A 19,510-nucleotide genomic window follows, 5' to 3' on the forward strand; every position below is an offset into this window, starting at 1 on the left:
ACCCCTTTAATACTCCATAATAAGAAAGTGCAAACAGAATTTTTAAAATTTTTGCAAAGTTATTAATAAGGAAAAACAAAAATTTCACATGGACATAATTATTATGACACTTGAAATTTAGCTCTGGAGCATACCATTTTTCTTGACCATCTTTGAGATGTTTCTACACCTTGATTGGTGTCCACCTGTGACAAATTCAGTTAATTACACATGATTTGGAAAGACATACCCCTGTCTACATAAGGTATATATAAACCAAGCCAAGAGGAGGTATGAATGGTAGAAAATCCTCAAATCCAGGTGTCCAAATCTTGTGCCTTCATACTCAAGAAGACTGGAGGCTGTAATTTCCGCCAAAGATGTTTCCTGAATAAAGGGTCTAAATACTTATGTCAATGCAAGATTTTAGTTTTTCCTTTTCGATAAATTAAAAAATATTTTCAACATTCTGTTTTCACTTTGTCATTATAAGGTATTAAGTCCAGAATGATGGGGGAAAATGTGAAAAAAAGTGAAAGGGTCTGAAACCTTTCTGAATACATTGTAAGTTATCTCTCATCTGGTTTCTTAAATTTCTCCTGCTTTGTTGTTGAATTTAACAGCTATTTCAATGATGACCAAATTCAGCCACAAATGGTAAAACCAATATGAAATCTACTCTGGGTTTACCACTACAGACATGCAGGACTTATTAGGCCTCATGCACACGACCGTTGTTCTGGTCTGCATCCGAGCCGCAGGTTTTGCGGCTCGGGTACGAACCCATTCACTTCAATAGAGCCGCAAAAGATGCGGACAGCACTCTGTGTGCTGTCCGCATCCGTTGCTCCGTTCCGTGGCCCTGCAAAAAAAATATAACATTTCCTATTCTTGTCCGTTTTGCGGACAAGAATAGACATTTCTACAATGGGCTGCCTGTTCCGTTCCGCAAATTGCGGAAGGCACACGGGTGCCGCAATAAACTGAACGGTCGTGTGCATGAGACCTAAGGAATAATATAAGCTTGCCAAATATGTCACCCGAAGGAGCTAGACAATGCACAGGCTACCTTTGTGGCTTAGGGTACTTTAACACTTGCGGCAGAGGATTCCGGCAGGCAGTTCCGTCGTATGCAAACTGATGGTATTTGTCAGACAGATCCGGATGTGGATCTGTCTGATAAATGCATTGAAATGCCGGATCCGTCTCTGTCCGGTGTCAGGGAATAATTTACATTGAAGTGTATTAATGCCGGATCCGTCTCTGTCCGGTGTCCGTCTCTGTCTGGAAAAACAGATCCGGTATAAATTTTTCTTGCACTTTTTTGGTCTGCGCATGTGCAGACCGGAATGCTGGGTCCGTTTTGCCGGAACACTTAATGACGGATCCGGCACTAATACACTTCAATGTAAATCAATGTCGGACCCGGCATTCCGTGTTCAGTGTTTTTGGCCAGGGAGAAAACTGCAGCATGCTGCTGTATTTTCTCCGTCCTGAAATGGCAAAAAGACTGAACTGAAGACATCCTGATGCATCCTGAAAGGATTGCTCTCCATTCAGAATGCATTAGGATAAAACCGATCAGTTCTTTTCCAGTATTGAGCCCCTAGGACCGAACTAAATTCCGGAAAAGAATAACACTAGTGTGAAAGTACTGTTAGTAGGTTCTCTGTCTGAAAAAAAATTGCCATTTTGCACATACTGTCATTGATAAATTTAGCCTTAGCTCTAATCACTAAGACTGCCCATATGTAACTGAACTGGAAAACAAGGTCTCCTCGTTAAATTATTACATCCAACTTAAAGCTAGAACTTTCCCAATGAAGAAACAATGAGACAGCTCTAACAGAGGATCTTAAAGGGGTTGTCCAGGTTCAGAGCTGAACCTGGACAGCCCTCCATTTTCACCCAGGCAGCCCCCCTGACATAAGCATCGGAGCAGTTCATGCTCCGATGCTCTCCTTTGCCCTGCGCTAAAATGCACAGGGCAAAGGCATTTTTCTGAGTTCCGGTGACGTACCGGGGCTCTCCATGGGGCTGACAGGAACCCCGGTGACGTCACCGGCACTGATGGGCGGGATTTGGCTCTGCCCTAGCCAGTAAAACGGCCCCGCCAGTAAAACGTCACCGAACACACTGCCGGGCGGAAGTTACCGCCCGGCAGTGTGTTATTGAAAACACAAGAGCCAGTGCCCTGCGCGATCTAGCGCAGGGCACTGGAGCGCATCGGAGCATGAGATGCTCCGATGCTAGGCTCAGGGGGGCTGCCGGGGAGAAAATAAGGGTATGTCCGGGTTCAGCTCTGAACCCGGACAACCCCTTTAACAATCAAGACAGTAGAAATAAGCTTACCGGAATCAATCACAAGAGATGATCTTGCAATGGTTCTCACCTCATATTTCTCAAAAGTGCTGGATATAAATCTTCCCCTGATCCCTTATCCATTGAAATGGCATACTGGCCCTTCGAAATCTCATAGAAATGGCAATACACCTCCCAGACCAGTCATTGCTAAGTATCTCAGCTGGTCGGTAAGAGAAAATACTGCGGGTATACATGGAACAGTCTTCTCTGAAAATTCGAGAGTTTACTGTAATGATTTTCCCAGGACTTCTGGGGGAAATGTACCAAAGATAAAATCATTTATCCCAGTTTCCTGGCATCTACATGAATATCAGATTTCTTCTCAAGTACCCATCTAATACTTTATGGTTTTCATATTGTTTGTTGAAGCTATGTTTCCTCTTCTTCTGCCCAATCTTAGGCACCAGAATACCCCACAACTCATCATTCCTTGCTGGGATGACTGAGGACGTACACTCCCAGAATCAAAACCTCTGATTCAGGTTTGATGGCTACTCACACCTACATGACATCAAGTGACTAGACTGCACCCACTGCCCTTAAAGGGATTGTCAGAGTTATTTTTTTGTTCTTTCTACGTTCCTAACTGGGCAAATGTAACAGCTTTCCAATTCACTCACTTTATCTCCAGTGGCTGGTTTCTCAGATTTCACTTAGGGTCACATGACCTGTGATGTCAGCTTCTCTCCCTGCTCTGATAATGTTTGTGCACAAGCCTGAGAGATCTGTACACCAGATGTCACTGTGCTGGCCACGCCCCCCCCCTGCACTGCCGCTGCTGCTTATTGCTCTCCCAGGATTCTTAACCCCTTCAGCTGCACAGACTCAGGGCTGAAGGGTTTACTGTGTAGCTGCTGGCAGTGAGGAGACAAATGCTGGGCACAGGATCTGAAAGAGAAGTTCTGCAGAGCATTGCAGGTAGGGGGAAGATCCTGTGTGTATTAGCAGTGTAATTATACAGCTAGGACTTGGAGTTCTATACATACAACATGCTGTAGAGTCTCCCAGCAGGCAGAGATGTCACTCAGGGCAGCACTTGTATTCACTCCCTTAGCAGTGCCATTATACAGCTGGGACTTGTAGTCCTACACATACAACATGCTGCAGAGTCTCCCAGCAGGCAGAAATGTCACTCAGGGCAGCACTTGTATTCACTCCCTTAGCAGTGTCATTATACAGCTTGGACTTGTAGTCCTACACATACAACATGCTGCAGAGTCTCCCAGCAGGCAGACATGTCACTCAGGGCAGCTCTTGTATCCACTCCCTTAGCAGTGTCATTATACAGCTGGGACTTGTAGTCCTACACATACAACATGCTGCAGAGTCCCCCAGCAGGCAGACATGTCACTCAGGGCAGCACTTGTATTCACTCCCTTAGCAGAGCAGGTGGAGGGGCAGAGATTGTTTTTATTGCAAGTAAAAAAAGGGCCAGAAGAGAACCAGGGAAATGAGGAAATATATATATTTTTGCCTAAAACTTGCTTAGCTTAGTTATATATCGCTGACCATCAGATTTACAGTGCTATATTTATTTTTTCCATAAACACCCCCTTTAAATTCCTCTCCTAAAATATAGCAGCTTCAACGTGTCAATAAAATGGGAAAAAGTTCTGGCTCATTTAAAACACTTTAAATTAAATGTAATTTTATTGGATGACACACATTGGAATCAACAGGAGTCCCTGTGAGGGAAGTGCATTACAAATGTTTGTCATTGTACTTAGACAGATATATCATAGCCCGGCAGCATACACCAGGCTATGATAATCAGGCGCTCTGATGGATGCTGTGCCTGATTCATAATGAGGCAGGATATATAAGGTGCAGCTTCCAGGGGTCCATGTGCCTGGACTGAAATCTATGCCATAACCTGGCTAGCATAGACTTCAGTGTCCCCTCCCCTCCCCTCCCTCACTACACCCTGTTTTTATATAACTGGCGGGGCCACTGGAGAAACAGCACTTGCACTGCGATTTTTTCACACCACAAAAGTGGTGTAATGTAATGATAAATCTGGCTCAAGGAGTCCAGATCGATATTTTTTATTTTCCTCCTGCCCCCTGTTCCCCCACTGTCAGTGATCAGGGTTGCATACTCCGGACTGCTGTGCCATACTAACATAATGGAGAGGACTCCTGTGTGCATGCAGAGCAGTCCTGACAATGTATGTGCAACAGGGAACTGGTGACGCTATTCCCCTTCTCATCGCCGCCGGCATCCAGTGCATGTAGCGGAGCGGGGACGCGGCTGGTGTCCTTGTCTCCACATTAACCATGGGGCGGGGAGGACCCAGCCACTCACGCCTCCTCAGCACAGTCGGCGTCCTCCATCCCCTAGACAACAAGCTGCAGGGGAGCTGAGTGTCGATAATGGTGAGTTGTCACTCAGCTGTATTGAATTGTGTAACATGAGTCACGTGACGCTGGCCACGTCATGTGACTCATCACTTAGGGCTATTTAAACAGGCAGCCTGCTGGCCACAGGTTGCCTGTGTGTCAGGATTCGAACCCATGACCAGCCACATCCCAGGCAGTAGCCCTGCTTACTAGGCTACCATCCTCTCTGGACATTCCTCCCTGAAACCTATTAGTTAACCTCAGTCTTTCCAAGCCTTGCTCATCACCCTTGATTCCCCACACCTGGTACTTCCCTATATAAGTCCAGCCCCTTGAACTCTAGCTTGCTGATTATTGAGCTCCTGAGCCTTGATCAAGCTTCTCCTCATCTGTTGCTCTTGCTACTGCTGGAAGTCCACTGCTGACCAGGAATTGCCTACCGACTACTCTTCTGCCTTATCCCTACCTACTGAACTGCTACCACCGTTGCCATCCGGATTGTCTGACCACGCTTACTACCTGCCTGCGGTCCTTGCCACTGGGCTCCACTCCTACCTCCAGCCAGCGGTCCTCTGACACAGGTGAGCCTGTAGGACTGTTACAGAATAATCAGCCACACTATGGAGTCCGCATTGACCACTCTGCGTAAGCAGGTCTCTGAACTTCAAGAATTTGGTACTACATATCAGGAGAAATTTGCCCAGCTCCAAGTCGTAGTCCAAAGCCAACAGAGCGAGATTATTGAACTACAGAGCCAACTCCTGGACGTCCGCGGCACGGCTGCAGACACCCGCATGCCACTCCCACCAAGATTCGGCGGTGATAGACGCCAGTATCGGGGGTTTCTAAACCAATGCCGCATCTATTTTCAGATGTACCCGGCCCCCTTCACCACCGAGAAGAAGAAGGTGCTATTCATGGTCAATCTTTTGACGGATGAAGCATTAGCATGGGCATCACCATACGTGGAGACTAACAGTCAGCTCCTGAACAACCTAAACAACTTCATCACCGCAATGAGCCAAGTCTTCGACGACCCCAACCGCTGTGCGACAGCCGAGGCGCGACTACATAGTCTGCGGCAAGGGAGACGCTCCGTCGCCGAATACACCGCTGAGTTTCGCCGTTGGGTCACGGACACCACCTGGAACCCAGCGGCACAGAGGAGCCAATTCCGGCGAGGCCTGTCCGAATTAATAAAGGACGAACTCGCCAGAGTTGAGGCCCCGGACGATCTGGATGACTTCATTCAGTTATGCATCCGGATAGATCAAAGACTCTCCGAGAGGAAGAAAGAAAGACTCTGGTCCTTGGACCACAGGCCCACTTATTCCTTCTCTTCCACCACCGAGCGCGACCCCCGGTCAGCAACTGAACCTATGCAGGTCGACGCTCTACGTAGGTCTCTATCCACAGCTGAGAAGGAGAGACGGCTGGCCGAAAACCTCTGCCTCTACTGTGGGGAGCCGGGTCATTTTGCCATCAAATGTCCTCATAAGATCCGAAAGACTATTGCCGTCACGGAACTAAAGGAGCAACCACAGACTCCAACCCCACCAGCAGCCCCTGAAAATAACAACACGGCGGCTCATGAATCCCACTTCATCGTCCCCATCCTCATCGAGATTGAGGGGCGACAACTCCCCTGTTCAGCGATGTTAGACTCCGGGGCGGGAGGCAACTTCATGGACCTAACCTTCGCCCGCGAAAAGAATATTCCACTGACAATCAAGGCAGCCCCCGTTGACCTGGAAACCGTCGACGGATCCCCACTCTCCTCGGGGCCGGCCACTCACGAGACCACCGAACTACAACTCCTCATAGAACCAGATCACCATGAAAAGATCCACTTCTCTCTGATCGCCTCCCCGAAGTTCCCAGTGATCTTGGGCATCCCATGGTTGGCCACCCACAACCCCTCGGTGGACTGGGAAACCCGCTGCATACGATTCCCGTCTGAGTTCTGCACGCTAAATTGCTCCCACAAACCCGTCCTTCCACCCGAAGACACCACCATCTCAAAACTATCTGTCAAGGATCTGCTACCCCCTCAATACAGCGAGTTCCAGGATGTCTGCGACAAGAAAAACGCAGACAAGCTGCCACCACACCGACCCTACGACTGCCCTATAGAACTGTTGCCCGGGGCCGAAATACCCTTTGGCAGTATCTACTCCCTCTCAGAGCCTGAACTCAAGGCTCTGAAAGAGTACCTGGACGAGGACCTGAGGAAGGGGTTCATCCGGCCCTCCACCTCTCCCGCGGGAGCCCCCTTTTTCTTCGTAGAGAAAAAAGACTCCTCCCTGCGTCCCTGCATAGACTACAGAAAGCTTAATAACATAACCGTAAAAAACCGGTACCCGCTCCCACTGATTTCCGAACTCCTTGAGAGACTCCGGGAAGCGAGGATCTTCACCAAACTCGACCTTCGAGGGGCCTACAACCTCGTCCGAATCCGCCCTGGGGACGAATGGAAGACCGCCTTCCGGACACGTTATGGTCATTTCGAGTACCTGGTCATGCCTTTCGGACTCTGCAATGCTCCCGCCACCTTCCAGCACTTCATTAACGACATCCTCAGGGACATGCTGGATCTGTTTGTAGTCGTTTACCTGGACGACATCTTGATCTTCTCTGAAGACCTCGAGCAGCACCGCGAACACGTCCGCAGGGTACTGCAGAGGCTCAGACAGAACTCTCTCTATATCAAGCTAGAGAAATGCGAGTTTGAGCGAACCACCACTCAGTTCCTCGGATACATCATCTCCCCAGAGGGCCTAAGTATGGACCCGGGGAAGGTCCAAGCTGTGATGAACTGGCCCGTTCTGAAAAACGAGAAGGAGATACAAAGATTCATTGGCTTCGCCAACTTCTATCGGAAGTTTATCCGGAACTTCTCCAAGGTCATAGCACCAATCACCCAACTCACCAAGAAGGCAGTCCCCTTCTCCTGGACACCCGAGACCCAGGAGGCCTTCACCAAGTTGAAACTCCTCTTCACTTCTGCCCCAATCCTAATCCACCCGAACCCCGAGCTCCCATTTACAGTCAAAGTGGATGCATCAGACTCTGCGGTGGGGGCAGTTTTGTCACAACGGACAGGGGAGAGGATGCTATTACACCCGTGCGCATATTTCTCCCGCCAGATGTCCCCCTCCGAGAAGAACTATGACATCGGGAACAAAGAACTACTGGCGATCAAGGATGCCTTCTCCAAGTGGAGACACCTGCTGGAGGGAGCCACCAACCCCATAATCGTACTAACTGACCACAAGAACCTCGAGTTCATCCGCAGCGCTAAGAGACTCTCAGCCAGACAGGCCAGATGGAGCCTATTCTTTTCCCGCTTCAACTATCTCATCACCTATCGCCCTGGATCAAAAAACGGCAAGGCTGACGCCCTCTCCAGAATGTTTTCCGAGCCCTCACAGAGTAACAAGGGCCAAAATAACATCTTGCCCGAGAGAAGGGTCGTAGGGGCCACCTACTCTAAAGAACTCCTGGGCACAATCAAAGAAGGATATGAAAATGACCCCTTCCTCTCCCACCCCACAGGCAATGTCAGCCTTACGTTTAAGAACGGTCATTGGTTTCATCAGGACCTACAACTATATGTACCAGAAATCGCACGGCTCGAAGTGCTCAAACTCAACCATGACTCCAAGGTGGCCGGCCATTTTGGCACAAAGACCCAGGAGCTTCTCTCCCGCTCCTTCTGGTGGCCAACATACAAGGAGGACATCAAGAGGTACATCTCCTCGTGCGCGGTCTGTGCCCGCAATAAGACTCCTCGTTCCTCTCCCGTGGGTCTGTTACAACCTCTCCCGATTCCCTTCCGCCCCTGGGGCTCGATCTCCATGGACTTTGTGGTAGACCTTCCTCCTTCAAAAGGGATGAACACCATCCTGGTCGTGGTTGACCGTCTCACCAAGATGGCCCATTTCATCCCCTACAAAGGCCTACCCACAGCCAAACAGACGGCCGATCTTATTCTCAGAGAGGTCTTCAGGCTGCATGGGATCCCGGACGACGTGGTCTCCGACCGAGGTGTACAATTTGCCTCAAAGTTCTGGAAGAACTTCTGCCTGGCGCTCGGGGTTAAAGTGAACCTGTCCTCTGCTTTCCACCCTCAGTCAAACGGGCAGACGGAGAGAACTAATCAGACCCTAGAGCAATACCTACGCTGTTTCAGCTCCCACCTGCAGGATGACTGGCTTGATCATCTCCCCACGGCCGAGTTCGCCTACAACAATGCTGAGCACAGCTCAACCAAGCACAGCCCCTTCTTTGCTAACACAGGCTCGCACCCGGTGTTCATTCCCCACCTACCCGTTGCCTCCACCCTCCCAGCAGTGGCCGAACGCCTAACAACCCTACAGGAGGCACAAGAGAACATTATAGACAACCTCCAGCTTGCCCAGAGGCGCTTTAAACAGGGAGCAGACAGACGTCGCAAACCCACCCCGGGTTTCCATGTGGGAGACAAGGTATGGCTGTCCACCAGGAACCTCAGATTGAAGGTCCCCTCCAAAAAATTTGCCCAAAGATACATGGGTCCGTTCCGGATCACCGCACAAATCAACGAGGTCACGTTCCGGCTCGACCTTCCGGACTCCATTAGGGTGCACCCTGTCTTCCATTGCTCTCTCCTCAAGCCATACGTGGAGAACACCTTCACAGGCCGCCACTCGCCCCCACCACCACCCGTGAGGGTACAGGGTGAAGAAGAATATGTTGTTGCAAAGATCCTCGACTCCAGGATCCACCGGGGAAGACTACAATACCTAAATGGGTGGGAGGGTTACCCTCCCGAGGATAACTCCTGGGAGCTAGAAGAGAATGTCCACGCCCCCAGACTGGTAAAAGAGTTCCACCAACGGCACCCCGGTAAGCCTGCCCCTGCGGTGCCCGGAGGTCACCTTGGAAGGGGGGGGAGTACTGTCGGGATTCGAACCCATGACCAGCCACATCCCAGGCAGTAGCCCTGCTTACTAGGCTACCATCCTCTCTGGACATTCCTCCCTGAAACCTATTAGTTAACCTCAGTCTTGCCAAGCCTAGCTCATCACCCTTGATTCCCCACACCTGGTACTTCCCTATATAAGTCCAGCCCCTTGAACTCTAGCTTGCTGATTATTGAGCTCCTGAGCCTTGATCAAGCTTCTCCTCATCTGTTGCTCTTGCTACTGCTGGAAGTCCACTGCTGACCAGGAATTGCCTACCGACTACTCTTCTGCCTTATCCCTACCTACTGAACTGCTACCACCGTTGCCATCCGGATTGTCTGACCACGCTTACTGCCGCCTGCCCTGACCTACCGCCTGCCTACCGACTACTCTTCTGCCTTATCCCTACCTACTGAACTGCTACCACCGTTGCCATCCGGATTGTCTGACCACGCTTACTACCTGCCTGCGGTCCTTGCCACTGGGCTCCACTCCTACCTCCAGCCAGCGGTCCTCTGACACAGGTGAGCCTGTAGGACTGTTACACTGTGATTGGTCTTTTTACCCTCACCAGCATTTTTGTATTGTGCCTTCCTGTGTGTGTTTGGACCTCAGCTCTGTTTTTGACCTCAACCTCCCTGGAATTGACGTGACCACTTGGCTTCTGACTCCGGATTGTGTTTTGATCTCGTTATTGTATTGCTCCCTGTGTACCTGTGTGACCTATTTGCTTTGACTTTGGCTTGCCTGACTCTGTTACGGTACTTCTCTATCTTCTTAGGCCCCTGCACGTATCTAAGCGAGGGACTGCCGCCAAGTTGTACGCCGTCGGTTAGGATCGGCCGTGCAAGTAGGCAGGGACAGAGGTGGGGTGGAGTTTAGGGCTGCACTAATCCCTACCCTCTGTCGTGACAGAATCACAGGCCTTACCTATACCATGGACCCTATCCGAGTCCCCAAAGACCCCTACGCTCGCCCAAATGTTGCAGGATTTGGCGGAGAGGCTACAGCAGCAGGAATTGCATCAGGCCTCACTAGGGTTGGACGATATCAAAAATATTCAGACGATAACGATATTAAAAAGTTTATTGCGATAACGATATATATCGCGATAAATACCCGTTTTAAAGAAAAAACACAAGGAGACATTATACTGTATGGGGGCCACAAGGAGACATTACACTGTATGGGGACAGCCACAAGGAGACGTTACACTGTATGGGGGCAGCCACAAGGAGACGTTACACTGTATGGGGGCAGCCACAAGGAGACGTTACACTGTATGGGGGCAGCCACAAGGAGACGTTACACTGTATGGGGGCAGCCACAAGGAGACGTTACACTGTATGGGGGCAGCCACAAGGAGACGTTACACTGTATGGGGGCAGCCACAAGGAGACGTTACACTGTATGGGGGCAGCCACAAGGAGACGTTACACTGTATGGGGGAAGCCACAAGGAGATATACTGTATGGGGGCAGCCACAAGGAGACGTTATACTGTATGGGGGGCAACAAGGAGACGTTATACTGTATGGGGGGCCACAAGGAGATGTTATACTGTATGGGGGGCCACAAGGAGACGTTATACTGTATGGGGGGCCACAAGGAGACGTTATACTGTATGGGGGGCCACAAGGAGACGTTATACTGTATGGGGGGGCAACAAGGAGACGTTATACTGTATGGGGGGCCACAAGGAGACGTTATACTGTATGGGGGGGCCACAAGTAGACGTTATACTGTATGGGGGGCCACAAGGAGATGTGACGTTATATTGTATGGTGGGCCACAAGGAGATGTTATACTGTATGGGGGGCCACAAGGAGACGCTATAATGGACTATGGGGCAGCAGCCAGCAGGAGACATTATACTGTATGGGTGGCCACACACACAAGGAGACGTTATACTGTATGGGGGCCACAAGGAGACATGATGATGCCCCCGCCCCCCCCCCATGTTATATGGACACCTGTGTGACTGTGACTTGTCACCTGCCTGCCAGGCTGCCACCACCATAATTCCTTCTTGTTCATCATGTCATGGGGGAGGTACTGGAGGGAATCATGATGGCTCACTGCGGAGCATGCAGCTAGTGGCAGGCATGAAGGACTGAGTGGGCCAATACATATAACTGGGGCAATTATAATCTGATAAAGATATGCTGAGTGGAGTGACATTACACCTTTTAATAGATGCCCGTCCTGCAGCTGTGATATATAGGGTCTCTTCTCTCCGGTCGGAATCGGACGGAGTGTGGGTTCTTCTGAGTTCTTCTCTGACTGACTTTCCTGCCACTCGCTGCTAGTGATGTCCGGATCATGAGCGAATCGTTCTTTTGAATCTATTCAGTTCACTGAACCGGAAGAGTCAATTCCTCTGACTGAGCGGATCCGATTTAAGTCAGATTAGCATAGAGGCCGCAGCAGGCAGTGTAATAGGAGCCTACAGTGGAAGCTAGCCACGCCCCTCCCCACCCTCCAACCAATCAGAGGCAACCAGCACTGACTCACAGTACAGGGGGAGTCATGCAGGGACTCGTCTGAGAGTTTATTAGTTAAAAGAATCGAATGAGTCAGAGACGTGTCACCGAGTCCCTGCCAGGCTTCCTGCTCTGCGGCTCCCTGTCTCCCGACAAGTCCGTCTGGGGTGGGGGGGGGCATTAGTATAGCATGTACAGTGGCGTCGCCAGGGGGGGGCTAGAGGGGGCCACGGCCCCCCCACATCAAGCTGTGCCCCTCCATGTGCCCCCCCCAACTAAAATGTCCCCCATTCATTTTGGTGGTGGATGGGCTATGCTGCACTGCTGTGCACTGTGTAGGCACTAGGCAGCCCTACCGGACATCTTCTTCACATCTGATGATCTGACTGAAGTCTCGGACTTGGTGCCGTTGCGGTCTCACTCTCTAGTCTCCACCCACCGCTGCCGCGTCCCCGGCCCCAGGACCTGACAAGTTGAGTCAGACTCAGTCAAACTCAGTGGCAGTGCTGTGCATAAATCAGCATGCCGCTAGTCGAGACTAGCTGATTCTGATTCATTCAACTACTGGCAGCAGCTGCTTAACCTCCTCACGACCGCCGTACGCAGGATTGCGTCTTCGTGGCGGTCGTGCTGTTCTGGGTGGACGCGCCGGTGCGTCCTCTCGCGAGACGCGAGATTTCCGGGTATGCCGGCCCGCGCATGCGCATCGCGGGCCGGCAAAATTCAAAGAAGAAGTTCGTCATCAACCTGCCGGCCACGATCATTGGCTGGCAGGTTGATGATTTTCAAAAAAACCAATCAGAAGCCACATAACCCATCATATTAGTAAATATGATGGGGTTATATGGCTGCTGTGCTCCTCTGCTCCTTCTTTTGGTCGGTTGGTTCCAGGAGAGGAGCAGAGGAGCACATCATTACTGTGAGTACCCACTACACTACACTTAGCCCCCAGATCACCTCCCAGCACCCAATTAACCCTTTGATCACCCCTTCTTGCCCCTGTCAATCACTAGTGAAAAGGAAAAAAAGTGATCAGTGCAAACTGTCAATTTTCTTTTTTTTCACTGGTATTGACCGTTAGGTTTTAGGTATAGTTTAGGTCCCTTGGTTAGGTAGTTGGCGATCAGTTAGCGCCCAGCCCACCGCACCGCAGTCCGTTATTCGCTGATTAGCGTATCGCTAATCAGCATTTGTACTTTTATAGTATCTGGAAGTGATCAAAACTGATCACGGTCAGATCTATAATAGTACTAGTGTCACTTTAGTTCGCCCTCCACCCAAAACGCAGTGTTTGCCCGATCAGGCCTGATCGGTCGCCCACACGTGCGTTCGCCCACGCCCGCCCCACCGCAGTGACAAATTTTTTTTATTTTTTTGATCACTGCACATTCACTTTACACGCACTGCGGCGATAAAAAAATCAGTTTTGATATTTTTTATCAACCGCAGCGGCCTCCGGTACTTCGCTAGGCTCCCCTTTGTAAGACAGGCTTGCTTTTTTTTTTCTTGGGTAGTCTCAGGGAATACCCCGAAATTTAGTTGCCCACCTGTCTAACAGGGGGTATTCTTCTGAAGAGGCCTACAGGCTTCTGACCCAGTCCGATGAGGAGTGGGAACCCTCATCTGATGAATCCAGCGGGTCAGAATACGAACCTGTAGAAAGCAGTGGCTCTCTGACCCAAAGTTCGGACGAGGAGGTTGAGGTCCCTGATAGCAGCAGGCGTACCCAGCCCCGTGTCGCTAGACCGCAGGATCCGCTTCAAGAGCAGCAGAGTGGGGCTGGTGCTGTCGGATTACGTGGTGAGGCATACACCAGCAGCCCAGCCCTTCCTGGACCTAGTACCAGCACTGCCGTACAACCTGGTGAAGTAGCGAGCACCAGAAGGGCAGTTGAAGCTGGTACGGTGGCACGTGCAGTAGTGACCCCGTCGCAGCCACCGCAAAGACGTGCCCGTAGAGCCCCTAGAATCCCAGAGGTGCTGGCAAACCCTGATTGGCAGTCCCCAACTTCCGCCGCACCCGTAGTTTTCCCTTTCACTGCCCAGTCTGGAGTTCGGGTTGAGACAGCTCAGATCGGTTCGGCCCTGGGATTTTTTGAGCTGTTCTTGACTGCGGAGATTTTAGACTTAGTTGTGGCCGAAACAAACAGATATGCCACACAATTTATAACCGCTAACCCGGGAAGCTCTTATGCCCAGTCTTTCCGGTGGAAACCAGTCCAAGTTTCCGAAATTAAAACTTTTCTGGGCCTCCTCCTCAACATGGGCCTGACAAAAAAGCATGAATTGCGGTCATATTGGTCCACGAACCCAATTCATCACATGCCCATGTTCTCTGCTGCTATGTCCAGGACACGATTTGAGACCATCCTGCGTTTCCTGCTGTAACGGATCGCCTGGCACCCCGACCGGGTACCTCCGTCGATGGATGCTCCTAGTGCTTTCCGAGGACTCCAAGCACTCCACTTGGCACCGTACGCACTGCAGACCCCACGAACCGCCGTAGCTTGGTTGGGGTCTCACCGTCCTCCACCCACGCTGGACCTACGACAAGGCTCCAGTGGGTGAACCTCTCCTACAGCCAGAGAGCAGGAACAGCTCTTACAAGAGCTAGTAGTTATGCCAGGGGAGTATAGCAAATCTTCAGCGTATAGCAATCCCCCAGCTTGATCAGTTATCCAAACACCAGTCTCAGCATGATGAAGGATAAAACAGGAACACTTTATTGAGGGCTACCCGCCCGTATTTATGCAGGTCCCCATCTGGTGGCCACGCCCTTAGGGGACCAGAATGGAGACTGCGACACAGGACAGATATGCAGAAATTCAGGATACACAGACACAACACATCCCCCACAATGCATCATGGTTTCCTCCTCTCTGCCTGGCGACACCCGAGGAGCAATCCAATTATGTCTCAGGACAAAGGGAAAACACCAATACACATGTGGAGACAACAGGACAGGAATAACCACCCAAACACACAATGGCACACCCCCACAGCAAACACAGACATTTAACATATCCCCAGATAGCTCAAGTCTGAGTGCATATCATTAGGTGAATGGCACTCAGAATACACGAATACAATAATATTAGCTATCTGGGTGCCCTCACATAACATACAATTTAACCGAACGCATAATAACATAAAACACAATTCCAAAGACAGATTTAAGCTGTGCGGCCAGTCTGTTTTCTTTAAAGTTAGTATGGCCATAATCCTGAGGCAAGAGGCTAGCAACCAGCCCCCTCCAAAACACCGTGGCGAGGTTGGTTTCGTCACACCTGCACTTTAGTGATAACAGCACCTCCCGTCCCAGAGGCCACCCTGCTTTTGACTGGCTCCACAAAATTCGGCCCCTCATAGACCATTTCAACCTGAAATTTGCAGATATTTATACCCCAGAGCAAAACATCTGCATAGACGAGTCCCTAATACATTTTACCGGGCGCCTTGGCTTCAAACAATACATCCCAAGCAAGCGCGCCCGGTATGGGGTCAAATTGTATAAGCTCTGTGAAAGGGCCACCAGCTATACCCACAAATTTCAGGTCTATGAGGGAAAAGATCAGACCCTGGAGCCGGTCGGTTGCCCTGACTACCTGGGGAGCAGTGGGAAGACAGTTTGGGACTTGGTGTCACCCTTATTCGGCAAGGGGTACCATCTTTATGTGGACAATTTTTACACAAGTGTGGCCCTCTTTAGGCATTTGTTTCTAGAACGGATTGGCGCCTGTGGTACCGCGCGAACTAGTCGCGCGGGCTTCCCCCAACGGCTCGTTACCACCCGTCTTGCAAGGGGGCAGAGGGCCGCACTGTGTAACGAAGAACTGCTCGCGGTGAAATGGAGAGACAAGCGTGACGTTTACATGCTCTCCTCCATTCACGCAGACACGACAATCCAAATTGAGCGAGCAACCCGTGTCATTGAAAAGCCCCTCTCAGTCCACGACTATAACCTCCACATGGGAGGGGTCGACTTCAATGACCAGATGTTGGCTCCATATTTAGTTTCCCGACGCACCAGACGCTGGTATAAGAAGGTGTCTGTATATTTAATTCAATTGGCTCTGTACAATAGTTTTGTTCTCTACAGTAAGGCTGGGAGAACTGGATCCTTCCTCAAATTTCAGGAAGAGATCATCGCGAACCTCCTGTATCCAGGAGGTTCCGTGGCCCCATCCACCAGTGTAGTTAGCCGTCTACACGAGCGACACTTCCCCAGTGTCGTTGCTGGTACCTCAAACCGACCGCCACCCCGAAAAAAATGTCGTGTCTGTAGCAGGAGTGGAATAAGGCGTGACACCCGCTATTTCTGTCCTGACTGTCCGGACCACCCTGCCCTATGCTTTGGAGAGTGTTTCCGGAAGTACCACTCACAGGTACACTATTGGCATAGGGATCATCTCACCAGGATAGGCACACAGGGCTATTAGGGCCCATTCACTCACAGCTGCTGCAAACGTCTCCTTTCACATGGGACAAAGTGCATAACGCACTTCGCCACATCTTTGGGCGATTTGCGCTTTGCACATTGACCCATGGGGAAGGAGAGGTTTGTTCTATAAAGGTAAAAAAAAAACAAAAAAAAAAACACCAGTAAGCAAACAGGTTAATGTTTAGTTCAAAAAGTTAAAGTTACATGTTCTGTTCCAAAGTTAATAAAATTATTGCGTTGTGGCCTGGTTTTTTCTTTTTTTTTTTTGTCTTTTTACCTTCCAGGTGGACCAACCGATCTACTAGCTGCAGCACCGATGTGCATTCTGACAGAAGCATTGCGCTGCTGTCAGATTACACGCAAGTCGGTGTATGCGGCGCTGCAAGACGGGATTTTCTCCTCTGCAGTAACAGATACGTTTGCCGAGGCATACGAGCTGAGGAGGAGGCAGCATTCCTATGCTTTGGCAAACACTTTGTGTATATATATATATATATATATATATATATATATATATATATATATATATATATATATAAAAAAAAAAAAATCCCGGCAATGATTTATTCATCCACATCGATTGATGCGAATGGAGAAATCTGGTTTGCCAGGGCATACGAGCTAAGTGGGTATGGATTTAGGGCGGAGCTCCTATGTCCTGGCAGACGCCTTTCCCCTCCATTTTTTTTTTTTTTTTTTGGGCAGAGATTTTTTCATCCACATTGATCAATGCGAATGAAGAAATCTGTGCCATTCATTTTTTTCTTTCAGCCCAGAGGCTGAACGGAAAAAAAAAATCTCATTACCTGTATGCTCAATATAAGGAGAATAGCAGAAACTCCTAATGCTGGCCATACATGTAATGATTGCGGAGACCCTCAAATGCCAGGGCAGTACAAACACCCCACAACTGACCCCATTTTGGAAAGAAGACACCCCAAGGTATTTGCTGAGGGGCATATTGAGTCCATGAAAGATTTAAATTTTTGTCCTAAGTTAGCGGAAAGTGAGACTTTGTGAGAAAAAACAAAAAAAAATCAATTTCCGCTAACTTATGCGAAAATTTTTTTTTTGCTATGAACTTGCCAGGCCCCTCATTGGATACCTTGGGGTGTCTTATTTCCAAAGTGGGGTCACATGTGGGGTATTTATACTGCCCTGGCTTTTTAGGGGCCCTAAAGCGTGAGAAGAAGTCTGGGATCCAAATGTCTAAAAATGCCCTCCTAAAAGGAATGTGGGCACCTTTGCGCATCTAGGCTGCAAAAAAGTGTCACACATCTGGTATCGCCGTACTCAGGAGAAGTTGGGGAATGTGTTTTGGGGTGTCATTTTACATATACCCATGCTGGGTGAGATAAATATCTTGGTCAAATGCCAACTTTGTATAAAAAAATGGGAAAAGTTGTCTTTTGCCAAGATATTTCTCTCACCCAGCATGGGTATATGTAAAATGACACCCCAAAACACATTCCCTAACTTCTCCTGAGTACGGCGATACCAGATGTGTGACACTTTTTTGATGCCAAGGTGGGCAAAGGGGCCCATATTCCAAAGTGCACCTTTCGGATTTCACCGGTCATTTTTTACACATTTTGATTGCAAAGTTCTTCTCACACATTAGGGCCCCTAAATTGCCAGGGCAGTATAACTACCCCACAAGTGACCCCATTTTGGAAAGAAGACACCCCAAGGTATTCTGTGAGGGGCATGGTGAGTTCCTAGAATTTTTTATTTTTTGTCACAAGTTAGCGGAATATGAGACTTTGTAAGAAAAAAATAAAAATCATCATCATTTTCCGCTAACTTGTGACAAAAAATAAAAAGTTCTATGAACTCCCTATGCCCATCAGCGAATACCTTAGGGTGTCTACTTTCCGAAATGGGGTCATTTGTGGGGTTTTTCTACTGTTTGGGCATTGTAGAACCTCAGGAATCATGACAGGTGCTCAGAAAATCAGAGCTGTTTCAAAAAGCGGAAATTCACATTTTTGTACCATAGTTTGTAAACGCTATAACTTTTACCCAAACCATTTTTTTTTTTGCCCAAACATTTTTTTTTTTATCAAAGACATGTAGAACAATAAATTTGGCGAAAAATTTATATATGGATGTCGTTTTTTTTGCAAAATTTTACAGCTGAAAGTGAAAAATGTCATTTTTTTGCCAAAAAATTGTTACATTTTGATTAATAACAAAAAAAGTAAAAATGTCAGCAGCAATAAAATACCACCAAATAAAATCTCTATTAGTGAGAAGAAAAGGAGGTAAAATTCATTTGGGTGGTAAGTTGCATGACCGAGCGATAAACGGTGAAAGGAGTGTAGTGCCGAAGTGTAAAAAGTGCTCTGGTCATGAAGGGGGTTTCACCTAGCGGGGCTGAAGTGGTTAAAGGGCTTCTGTCACCCCACTAAAGTCATTTTTTTTTTTTGGGCAACTTAAATTCCTTATAATGCAATTTATCAATATATAATGCTCTTACTCATTTTGGTTGGGCAGTTTCTTAGAAAAAAACTGACTTTTATAATATGTAAATGAGCACTCTACCAGCAAGTAGGGCGGTTACTTGCTCATAGCAGCCGCATCCTCCATTCATAAAGACGCCCCCTCCTCATGTTGATTGACAGGGCCTGAGGAAGGAGCGGCCGAGCGAGCGTCCTCCTCTCAGTGCACCTGCGCCGACTGAAGACCCGTACGGCGCAGGCGCCAGATTTTGAATGCAGACAGGGCCAGCCAGAGGACGAGCGCGTTCGCTGGCCCTGTCAATCAACATGAGGAGGGGGCGTCTTTATGAAAGGAGGATGCGGCTGCTATGAGCAAGTAACCGCCCTAGTTGCTGGTAGACAGGTAATTTACATATTATGAAAGTCAGTTTTTTGAAGAAACTGCCCAACCAAAATGAGTAAGAGCATTATATATTGATATATCGCATTATAAGGAATTTAAGTTGGCAAAAAAAAAAT

This window comes from Bufo gargarizans, chromosome 2, assembly GCF_014858855.1.
Source record: "Bufo gargarizans isolate SCDJY-AF-19 chromosome 2, ASM1485885v1, whole genome shotgun sequence".
NCBI lineage: Eukaryota > Metazoa > Chordata > Amphibia > Anura > Bufonidae > Bufo > Bufo gargarizans.